Below are 11,794 nucleotides of genomic sequence, written 5' to 3'. Positions count from 1 at the left end.
GGCTGAGTCACTGAGCCCAGCTGGAAGACTTTGCTTTGCCCTCAAACTTGCAAAGCAATAATATCTGATAAAGACCTCTACCTCCATTCTCTCCTCCAAATGAGGTAATCATCCCCTGAAATAAATATGTCATGATTTTCTTCTACTTATAAAGTTCTTGTATATTCTCTGGAGGTCAGCTTATCTAGACTTCTTCAGATACTTCAGTTTTTCTTAACAACACAGAAAACTGAGTTATTTTTAGTTTTCTCTAGATTTTTCTTTTGGAAACCATGGGTATCTTAAACAGTCGGAACACGTATGTCTTGTTCACTACTGGTTTCCTACCACCTAGTGGAGTGACTATAAATAATATGTGCTTGCAACTATCATTACTAAAAATATATATGCTTACGAAGTATGTGCATTTAGTTATATTAAGCAACTGAATAGATTTACACCTGTCTAGTGAAATAAACATCATGGATTAAGCAGCAATCAAACAATTCACCACTAAGAAGAAAATGTATATGAAAACTAAATTGCTATAGTTTAATGAACATTAAAACTAAATTGCTATATTTATATAGTAGCTTTAAAATAGTATACACATTATACATTGGATATTTAGAAGGTATCATTGGCAATATTGTATTAGAGAGTTGGCTGTCCAAAAAGCACAGAGAAGAATATATTTTAAAAGGTAAACTTTTAGGAGATATTTATAATAGAGATCATGTAGAAGTAACCACATTCTCTACATATGACTTGGGCCCAAAAATACTAATAAGTGTGGTGATATGAAAGTGTATATTCAGCAAGTTTACTTGAAAAGAAATAGCAGGGGTCAAATAATACCTAAGAACATCACAAAATGAGGCAGAGACTTCTCATTGTAGAGGATAAGGAGTCTTAACACCTATAAAGAATAGATGAGACAAGGTTTGTGGAGGTTATGAATAGGATGGTTATATAACTTTTTATATCCAAACCAGTGTGTTTTATAGAGTAAAAAGCAGTGCCTATTATTAATGTTGGGAAATTAGATACATACTCTTGGAATTGTCCTGGACAAATGGCAAAATGTGTTCTGTACTGTAACTGTCTACCTCCTCCTCGTGACTAATAAGACCCATCACAAGGGACACGCTACTCAGTGCTTATCATGTCCCGTACCACTGAATGGAGAAGTGCTCGGTTCTTACTTGAGGAAATCGTTTTTGCCTAGAATGGTTTCCAGTTTGTATTCCAGTCATGATTCATTCTGATGTCATTGACCTTGTTACTCTTGGCAAATCACTTAGAACTTCAGTTTGCTCATATGAAAATGTGGGATTATCAAGTGATCTGCAATATAAATTCTGGCCATCTGAAGCCATATTTTATTATATGTAGGGCATGACTTTTTTCAGAATTATAAAAGCTTTATAATTCTCCAACTATCCATTGATTTTTAGGTTTGGCTACCTCTGCTTTTAAAAATAAGAAATAAAAAGTGAAGCTCTTATTAAAATGAATGATATCAGTAATTAATGTTCCATAAATTATTTTAGTGATTCTATATTTTGTTTTCCTTAATATAGCTTTTATTGAACATATAAAATTGATTAATGTATGAAGCTTTTAAAATATGCTTTCATTTATAATTCTCTCATTTGGTAGCCATAAAGGCCATTAAGTCTCCCATTGTTTTTGTTGTGGCAAAATGGTATGACCATTTTATAAAATGTTACACAATAATTTGCTAAAAATGTGACAATTTGAAAAAAGTGTTAGAAGAGGGCTTATTATTTAATAAATACTCTTTCATAGTGGGAATTTATATTTCAAATTGATGTTATCATTACACATTATAAATTCAAACGTTAAAAGTTACATTGTAAAAAATTTTCAAGTTAGAAAGTTACATTATTTTAAAAAATATTTGACACCTACTAATGCATATATAATTGTAAATTTGTATGTATTCGATATATTATCTGTTTTAATTTTCATCACAATGGGATTAGTATTGTGATATTCCTTTTATAGATGAAGAATGTGAGATATAATGGCATGAAATTAATGATCAAAGCCATGTTACTAGAAATTTTACTTCTAAAAGGTGAAATCAAGTCAGTATAAGCTAACTCCATAGTTTCTCCATGAGTGACAAGAATGTAGGAAAGTTTGGAGTATACAATTTCTCATTCTAGAATTGAGAAACATGGCTGTGACATAGAGAGGTTAGATGATTAGCTCAAGGTTATACTATTTGCACTTATACCATTTAAATGGGAAAGAAGAGTAATCATTTGTGTGTGTGTGTGTGTGTGTGTGTGTGTGTGTGTGCATGCATCCTGTGTGCTATTTTACCTAAATAGTGCTATTTAATCGCATTTATGAAAACTAATTATATCATTAATCTGATTAATGAAGGAAAAACAATAGCAATAATTCAACCAAATCCACATGGACGCATGTTGTAAATCACAGCTTCCATATATATACTGAGACACACTTTATTCACTTTGTCTCTGTAAACATAAAAAAGTCATATTCAAAGGATCAGTATAGCCAGAATATGTCATGTGGTTATTACTTTGATTGTTACAACAACATAATCGTACAGACAGATAAAGTTCAAATGTTACCAAGCAAAGATATTACTATTTGATTAGCTGTTGCTATAATTGATTATAGTAATAATATTGTACATATTGGAAATAAATATTGCAATAGCTGTCAACAATTTAGCTATTGGAATAACTATGGTAAATTGTTCTTTGTAGTGCCTGTTCTGTCCTTATACTTTTTTCTTTTCTTTTTATTTTAGTTTTGAAAAATTTGCCCCATATTCAACATAATTTCTGCACAACTTTCTCAAACCTACTTTTTTTCACTGTGCCTCTATATAGTTCTAATCTCTTTCATGCCTTAAAAAAAATTGGCACATTACAATTGCAAATGTGTCTTTAGCCTCTTAAACATTTATTCTTCTAGAAATTCCTTTATTTTGCTATTGTCATCAAAATACTCTTAATTGTTATGTTGGTTAAGACTCTGTTACAAACAATAGCTAGTTTGAGTGGAAAATATTTTTTTCTTTTTTTACCTGACATTAATTTTCTTACAATATAATTGGAAGAGTTAAAATACTAGATTTTAGACGAAGCTTCTAAAACAACTCTTCTCCCCCAAATTACATTGCCTCTGCTGAGACTGCAATAACTACTTATTATTGCATTAAAACCCAAGTCAGAAACTTTACCATAATGGCTTAGCAAAAAGTATAAATAAACCAATGCTGATGCAGGAGACCACAACATCATGAAGCCAATGAACCTCATTACCTCCACCAATATCTAAACCAGCAAAATAAATTTCCAATTTACTTATCTTTTTGTTTGCTTTTTGCTTAATCTAGCTGTGAGTTTAAGTTTTGCATGAATAAATGTTATTAGTTGAACCTAAACCATGTTCAGAAATTCCACTACAAAGGAAGCTGGAATAAGTAGTTAAAGTTTCTGGGAGTTGTAGAGAAAAGCATACTAGTAAGCTTTTTTTTCCAACAAAGCTTACTAGTATGTTGTAACATATTTGATACCTATTGGGTTCATATATAAATATAGAAATGTATGTATTCAGTATATTATCATTTAATTTTCATAATAATGGTATGGGATCAGTATTGTGATCTTTCTTTTATAGATGAAGAACATGATACCAAACTACAGCATCTATCAAAGGTCTTTCATTGTTAGAATCTTGTCTGATTGCTTCCTCAATTTGCTGTATTCTTTTGTCATAGAAGATATTTATTTTTACACATTTTTCTCTTAATCATTTTTTGCATATCTGCCCATTCCTTCCATTTCTACTATTTCTTCTCTTTAAGTCTTTTAAAATTATTTGCATATTTTTGCAAAAGTATTCTTTTAAGCTTTTCATAATCTAGGATTTTTTCCATATAGTAAATTTATTTAAATATCCTTAAATCATCTTTAAAGATGAGCAATTTTTAAAAGAAATCTATCTCTCACATGGTAGTGTGGAGCTTATTTACATGGAAAGGCTATCTCTTATCACTCTGTGCATGTAATTCGGATTATACTACAAGATGTTTCATAGAAATGTGCTGTATGACCTTGCAAACTTTCTGTGACTATTTCTTTAGCTTAAAAATCTCTTGCTTCCTTCTGATAAATGTATAAATTATTCAGGGCTCAATTCATATATTATTTTATTCATTAAATATTCCCTGATTCTAACTAAAGTAATTATTGCATTTTAAATACCCAGTAGTAATTAACCTCTGCTTTGCTTATATATATATATTGCACCTAATATAACTTAAAATTATTTATTTCTGGAATGAATGCATAAATGAACTAATGGTAGATGACATTGTACAAATAAAGAAATAGAAAGGTTGCATGAAAAGAGACAATGGACATGCACGGTCAGAAACAATATGTCACCTACTTGCAAGTTAACACATTAGCCTATCACATTTCTACATACCTATGTGAGTAGAAGCAGGTTATATACTGGAATTAGAAATGCAGATCATTTATTACTCACAGAAAACCAGAAGCCAGAGGAGCATCTCTCACAGAATTTCTATATTTCCAAAGAAAAGTAATATTTCACAATGTTATGTTGATTCAGTTTTGAAGTCATGGCTAAAAGCTCTGAATTCCATTTCACAGGCATCTTGCAAAGTTCTCACCCTAGTGCTTTCTGTTCTTGTAATTTAATTTTTTAAATATATTTTAAAGATTTGGGGTACAATTCAGGATTACATACATAAGTGGTCATCATACAGGTGAAGTTTAGGCCTCCCATTTGTCCTCACTTCACTGGTTTGGGATCAAGTACCCTTATTGATATTATTTCTTTATCATACTATAGCACTGGGTTCAAATAGATCCACACCCAATTGCTAGGACTCCCCAGATAATTAACATCCAGGAATGGTCACTTCTTCCTGAGACTCTAAAGTTACATAGTCATATATTGGGTGTTTTTTTTTTTAATTTGATTGATGACACTTATACAAATCCTAACACACTGGATCATGAGGGCTTGAACGTTACATATTCAATTATCTTTCATGCCATCCTCATTGTATAGATGAAGTGTCTATAGAGATGGAAATATGTAATTCACTGATAATATTGCAATGTTTCTCTATAATTTGATAGTAAAATCTCAAACCTCAAAATTTGTGAAGACTCACGTACATTAAGTTCACTGACTCTGCACCAAGACTTTTATGACTTTTTTCAAGTGGCCTTTATACACTTTATGACAAGATTATTCTATTAAGACATGAAGATAGAAATCATTGTATATTACCAAATAAAGATTTTTGGAACTTTATATTTTAACAACCCTGTTGTAGCTACACAAATGTCATTCTGTATACAGTCAACATTTGTCTTATTTTCATTCACTTCAGAAACCTCATATGATACAAGCTCAGAAACCTCATGTGATACATCTTCCTGCATAATTTTCTATTATATGTACTTAAGTCCTATAAATGTAATGATTTCCTGTGGATTTTACTAGAGTGTGCTCTTCCTTTCCTTCTATAACCAAGGGGTTGTGGCATATGTCTAACATAAAGTGGCCCACTCTAGAGTCAAGGCTTTGATTGACATAGTAATGCTGTAAGCAATAAACCTTCCAGTGTCCATCAGCACAGGCTGCTATAACAAAATATCACAGGCATGGTGGCTTAAAGAAAGGGAATTTATTTCTCACCATTTTGAAGGCTGCAAAGTTCATGATCAAGTGACAGCAAATTCTGTTCTGGGAAAGGGATAACATCCTGGCTTGCAGACAGTCACCTTCTTCCTGTGCTCTCTCATAGTGGAGAGAGGAAGAGAGTAAGTGAGCTTTATTCTTTCTTCCTCCTCTTAGAGGGACACTAATACTATCATGACCTCATTTAAACCTCGTTACCTTCTAAAGACCCTCATCTCCAAATACCATTGCATTGAGGATTAGGGCTCCCACATATGAATTTGGGGTGGACACACAACAATCAGTGCATAGCACCCCTCTCACCCTAGTATTGGTTGTTACTAGATATTACAATGTTGAAAAATTGCATCACTTATGCCCTTGCTGGAAACTTCAGGAATACAGATGAGTATAGTTTGTACATATTTCCACATATGCACAAATACTAATAAAATTATGCATCAGATGCACTCCTTCTCTGTCCTCAGAATGACTATTGTTGGTCTCTTGGATTCAACACTTTCTTTCTCTGGTTTGGTTACTGGGGGTTCCACTCTTCTCCTCTCAAGTCATCAATGCCTTTTCTCCTGCTGAATTATATTGCTTGCTGCTTTGTTCTTTCACATATCTTCTTTTTGGTCTATGTTGATCTTTGTATTGTTTTAGATTATATATTTTCATTGATTCCACACTGTAGGCTGGGCATCTCATTTCTATTTTGAACCCTGAATAATATTTTGTCTTAAACTGTAAATTTAAGACAATCCATAAAATATATTTATTTCTAATATTTTGAGCATCATATAAGACGCCAGAAAAATAGGAGAAATGCACAATACTTGCTTCCTGGAGTGTACAGACTATTTTCAAAGTTTAATTAAAAACAGAGCATTTCTTTAATGAATAGGTACGCTGCTAATTAAGCAATTTTTGACTATGGGAACCTACCCAAAGCCTATCTGGATTAGATTCATTAGATGGAGATGGAGGAATGACTTTCTAGAGAAAACCTAATCTGGAGAAAAAGTAAATTATAGGAAAGCTGAAACTTGAAAGAATCAGAACTGCATAGGAGAGGAACAAAGTTGCAAGTATGAAAAATAAAATCAGGAATAACTCAGAAAAGAGTGAGAGGGTGGTGCATTCAGAGCACAAAGTAGCTTATCTGTGAGTGTAAGAATATAAACGTAAATTTTTGGTAAAAGTAAGACATCAAAGGTACTTACATGTTATTCTAATATGTTTGTATTTATGTTGAAAATTGAAGTAAAAAGTTTTTAAAGAAATGTGTGTAGTGGAATGAAAGTCATATTTGTGGAATTTAGTAAGGTATAGTAAGTGAAAGATGCCTTGTGTCGTCAAGAGAAATAGTAGTAATGGATAATTGAATGTGTGTCCCTGGGGTTGAAGTCTGGGCTAACAATGTATATTTAGTATTTATTGGTGAATTGCTTGGTTGAAGCTACATGTATCTATAAACTTATACTGAAAAGTACTTAGGATGAAAAAAGGTTGACAACATAAAATCTGGGGAAAATCAGAATCATGCCCCATTGTTCCATAGCATAAAATGCAACATTTTGTGCAATAACTGACTTGCATTTTAATGCAATGTCTGTTTTTCTTATTTGACTCTACAGAGAGACCATCACTTTTCCTTTAATAATCTTTTTATTTTTATTTTATTTTATTTTATTTATTTATTTTTGAGTTGGAGTCTCACTCTGTCGCCCAGACTGGAGTGCAGTGGCCGCTCCCGGCCACTGCAGCCTCGACCTGCTGGGCTCCAGCCATCCTTCTGCCTCAGCCTTCCAAGTAGCTGGAACTACAGGCGTGTGCTACCATGCCCGGCTAATTTTTTTGATTTATTGTAGAGATGAGGTCTTACCAAGTTGCCCAGGTGGATCTCGAACCAAGGCGCGGGATTACAGTCTGAATCACTGAGCCCAGCTAATAGCTAATAATCTTTTTAAAAATTTCTTTCCAAAAGCTACTTTTAAGAAAAACTGTCAAATTGTTGTTTTTCATTATAAAATCTTTTTTTTTCACTCCTGCTGAAAATTTGTTTCTTTATATGATCATATGTTACTCCGTATTAATCCAATTTTAAAATTCTTCAGGCCTTATGGTTCCTTTACCAGAAAAATGTCTTTACTGTCCCAATCATTGGTTGAGTTTTGGTGATTCTCCATTCTAAGGAACAAGCAGAGGAAAGGTAGTCAAAATGATAAAAAGAGACCCAGAAGTGACACAGAAGCCAGGATTGCTTCAAATAAAGGATTGGAAAAAAAAAAAAGAAAGAAAATGGGTACATCAGAAAGGTTAACTCAGGGAAATCGTAATTGAAATGGATAAGGATATTAGGAGGTCACTAATGCAAATGACTCTGGTCCAATCTTAACAGACACCATGCATACTGTGGTAGATTGTGGAGTGAATGAGATAAGGCAATGAAGACACTTAATATAGACCAATCTTCCAATATGTTTACCTGTCGTAAAAAGATGGTAGAGCAGGGAAGAGTTTAAGGAGTAAGGGTTCACAATTTTGCTTGCTGTGTTTGAATTAAGTGGATTTGATTTGTTGACTTACTTGCCCACCATTTTTTTTCTTTTAATATGGCAGGATATTGGAATATGTTAGCAGTGCTCAGTTGCTGTAGGTAGCTAAGAGAGCTTACATGTGTTTATGCATATTGTGATTTCTTTTTGATAATTTCCAGTACCATAACCTGTTTTGGAAATCTGGGATCTATAGAGTGAGGGCACCTATAGATAAGAGTTAAACTTTATATTTTGTTTTCTACCAACTATACCACTTTTTTGGACTGATGTTTGTCTCTTAAAGTATCCACAATCCTGGAGTTTTTGAACATAAATCATAAATATTAATTGTAGTGTCTCTAAAGTAATTTCAGTCCTGTGTAAAAAAATTGCTGAAATTATTTTGAGGAGGGATTTTCCAGACACATTATATAATAATATGAAATGCATGCATAATATATGGGTATGAGCAAAGTTTTTCTGAATGCTAATATGCATCTGCATGTAATATCTACTTCTGAGTCAACATTTAAAATGACCAATTTAGAAACTTAGCAAAACATTTACAAATTGAGAAAAAAGAATGATTAGTAAATTTGAATGCTCTTTTTGACCATTATTAGATTATGGTGATTTCAGAAGTATGACTTCTGACAAAGAATTGTGGCAATTACATATTATGCATAGTTATTTGTTTCTGTATTAGACATTGTCCTGTTTTTATTGAGTATGTTGAAATGCAGCAAACTAGAATGATCTTGCTTCTTTGAAAAAAATCTACTGATTAGTACTCGTGCACAAATTTCAAGTGCTTATCATTATTGCATTACTTGAACAAAATTTGAAATGCAAAGTGGTAGTTCATTTGAAATGATGAAATAAGACAGGCACATGTATTCATATTTACTCATATGGCTGTACATATTATGCAATAAACTGTATAATAAATTTTGCTACTTTGGCATTCTGTCAAGAGTATTTTGAAGTTTTTTTTCTACGTGGCTACTAATAATATTTTAGAAAACAGTACAATTAATTTTGTGGCTTTTGGTAAATCTACTTATCTTTATAGTGAAGATTGGCTGTAATTAAGTTTGAAAATTGCCATTCCCCTTCCAGTTATGGTTGCAAACAATTTAGAATTCATGCATAGTCAATAAACATTGACAGAGGCCTGGGAATAATCAGAAGAAATAGCATATGCTCCCTGCTTTGGAAGAATTTGATCTATTATAAGAGACAGATCTGTGAGAAAGTAATTGCTGCTCTACATTGCTATGAACAAAGTATTGTAGAAAGGGGAAATCCTGCTTAGGTCAGAGTGTGAGAGGAATTGGGGAAACAAAGGTTTATACGAAAAGTTATATTTGAATTGGCTTAATAGAGGTGAATTGTAGGAGTTTGCTTAGAATGAAGGTGAGACCATTACACATGCACAGGTAAATATTGATGCTTATCAAAAATAAAAAATATAGAAATAAGCTTCAGTGGATATCTGATAAGCACTATTATTAATCAATTTCTTTAAAAGTAATTTAAACAAATATTCCTAAGCTATACAAATACTTCTTTCTTTCTAAAAAGTTGTAGAAGGAAGGAAGGGAAGGAGTGAGGAAGGGTGGGAAGAAGGAAGGAAGGAACGAAGGAAGGCAGGACAAGAGGGAGGGAAGGAGAGAGGAAAAGAGACAGGAAGGAACTTTTTGCTTTGTTCTCCCAATAAACTGATAATTACTCTAGAGGCTTTATAAATATTATCATGATGAATCTCATCGCCTATTGGAAATTATCTTAATTCTCCACAATGATAGAATTCAAGACAAAGTAGTGAAACTAAATCCTCCCTAAATTTGAAGGCAGTGTTTTCAACCACGATATATGTGTCTATGTATGGTTTTTTGAATGTGTATATAAGCATATTTTGTATATATACCAGCACATATACTAACATATAATGTATAATATATGATTATTATCAATTATATCTATATTTTGGTATATATGCTAATACATCTACATATCCTATTAATTAGCCAACAAATGCTAATTAATAAGGATGGTTTTCTCCATAGGTGCAATGATGGAATATAAAATGACCTAGTTGTCATGATTTGAAGGACATAGAAAATAACTCGGATTGGGAGCAAGATGGCGACGGCATAGGTGAACTGGTGAGATTCTCTGAACGTGAGTTCCCAAAAAGGCTATTACTTCGCTACCCCCATCCCCCAGCCCACCACCAACAGCGCTGGGGTCAGGCCCGGGAACTTCAGTCCCATGCAAGGCCAGATATTGCGCCTCCCCCCACTGCTGCCATTCTACTCGTGTGTGGAAGTCTCCGGTCCCAGCCCCCTCCAGATCCCTCCCCGGCTGCATTGTCTCCAGCCCGGGCACCTGGCACCAAGCCTCCGGTCACACAGGGAGGCTCTGGGTGCCCGCTCCTCAGAGACGCCGGTTCCATTTCTGACTGAAATACTCTGTAGGGTCCCAGTGCCACTCTCACTGCTTACAGCCTGCCCTTTGGAACTTTGGAGCTCTGGAACTCCGGGTCCACCCTGGCTGAGGCACTCAGCGTGAGACCCCAAACCAGAGGACCCAGACAAGTGGAGAAAAACAGATCTGCTTAAACTGCCTTGCCATTCTCCAGGCAGAGACTTCCATTGCCCTGCCCACCTATCAACAAACTTTACCTCATTTCCTAAGGCCAGGTATTGCAGCGTGCGGGAAAGTTTTGGGTCCCTGCTCCCTCCAGCTCTCTCCCCGGCTGCATTGTCTCCAGCCCCGCACCTGGCACTGCCGGTTGCACAGGGAGGCTCTGAGCGCCCGCTCCCCAGAGACACCAGTTCCATTACTGGCTGAAGTACTCTGTAGGGTCCCAGCGCCACTCTCGCTGTTTGCAGCCTGCCCTTTGGAACTTTGGAGCTCTGGAACTCCGGGTCCACCCTGGCTGAGGCACTCAGCATGAGACCCCAAGCCAGAGGACCCAGACAAGCGGAGAAAAACAGATCTGCTTTAACTGCCTCACCATTCTCCAGGCAGAGACTTCCATTGCCCCGCCCACCTAGCAACAAACTTAACCTCATTTCCTAAGGCCAGATATTGCAGTGTGGGGAAGCTTTGGGTTCCTGCTCCCTCCGGCTCTCTCCCCAGCTGCATTGTCTCCAGCCTGGCACCCGGCACCGCCGGTCACACAGGGAGGCTCTGGGCGCCCGCCCCTCAGAGACACCGGTCCCATTCTTGGCTGAAGTACCCTGTGGGGGGCCCAGAGTCACTCTCGCTGCCCACTGCCTGCCCTTTGGAACTTTGGAGCTCTGGAACTCCGGGCCCACCCAGGCTGAGGCACTCAGTGTGAGACCTCAAGCTGGGGGACCCAGACAAGATCTGTGGAGAAAAACAGATCTGGGTAAACTACCTTGCTGTTCTCCAGGCAGAGACTTCCATTGCCCCGCCCACCTATCAAAAAACTTTACCTCAGTTCCTAAGGCAACAGCACCAAACAGGAGACAAAGCCCCACCCCTATGCTGCAACGAAAAACAAACGG

This window comes from Carlito syrichta, unplaced genomic scaffold (assembly GCF_000164805.1).
Source record: "Carlito syrichta isolate Samal-C Ts95f unplaced genomic scaffold, Tarsius_syrichta-2.0.1 Scaffold315555, whole genome shotgun sequence".
Taxonomy (NCBI): Eukaryota; Metazoa; Chordata; class Mammalia; order Primates; family Tarsiidae; genus Carlito; species Carlito syrichta.
This window is presented reverse-complemented; position numbering follows the sequence as displayed.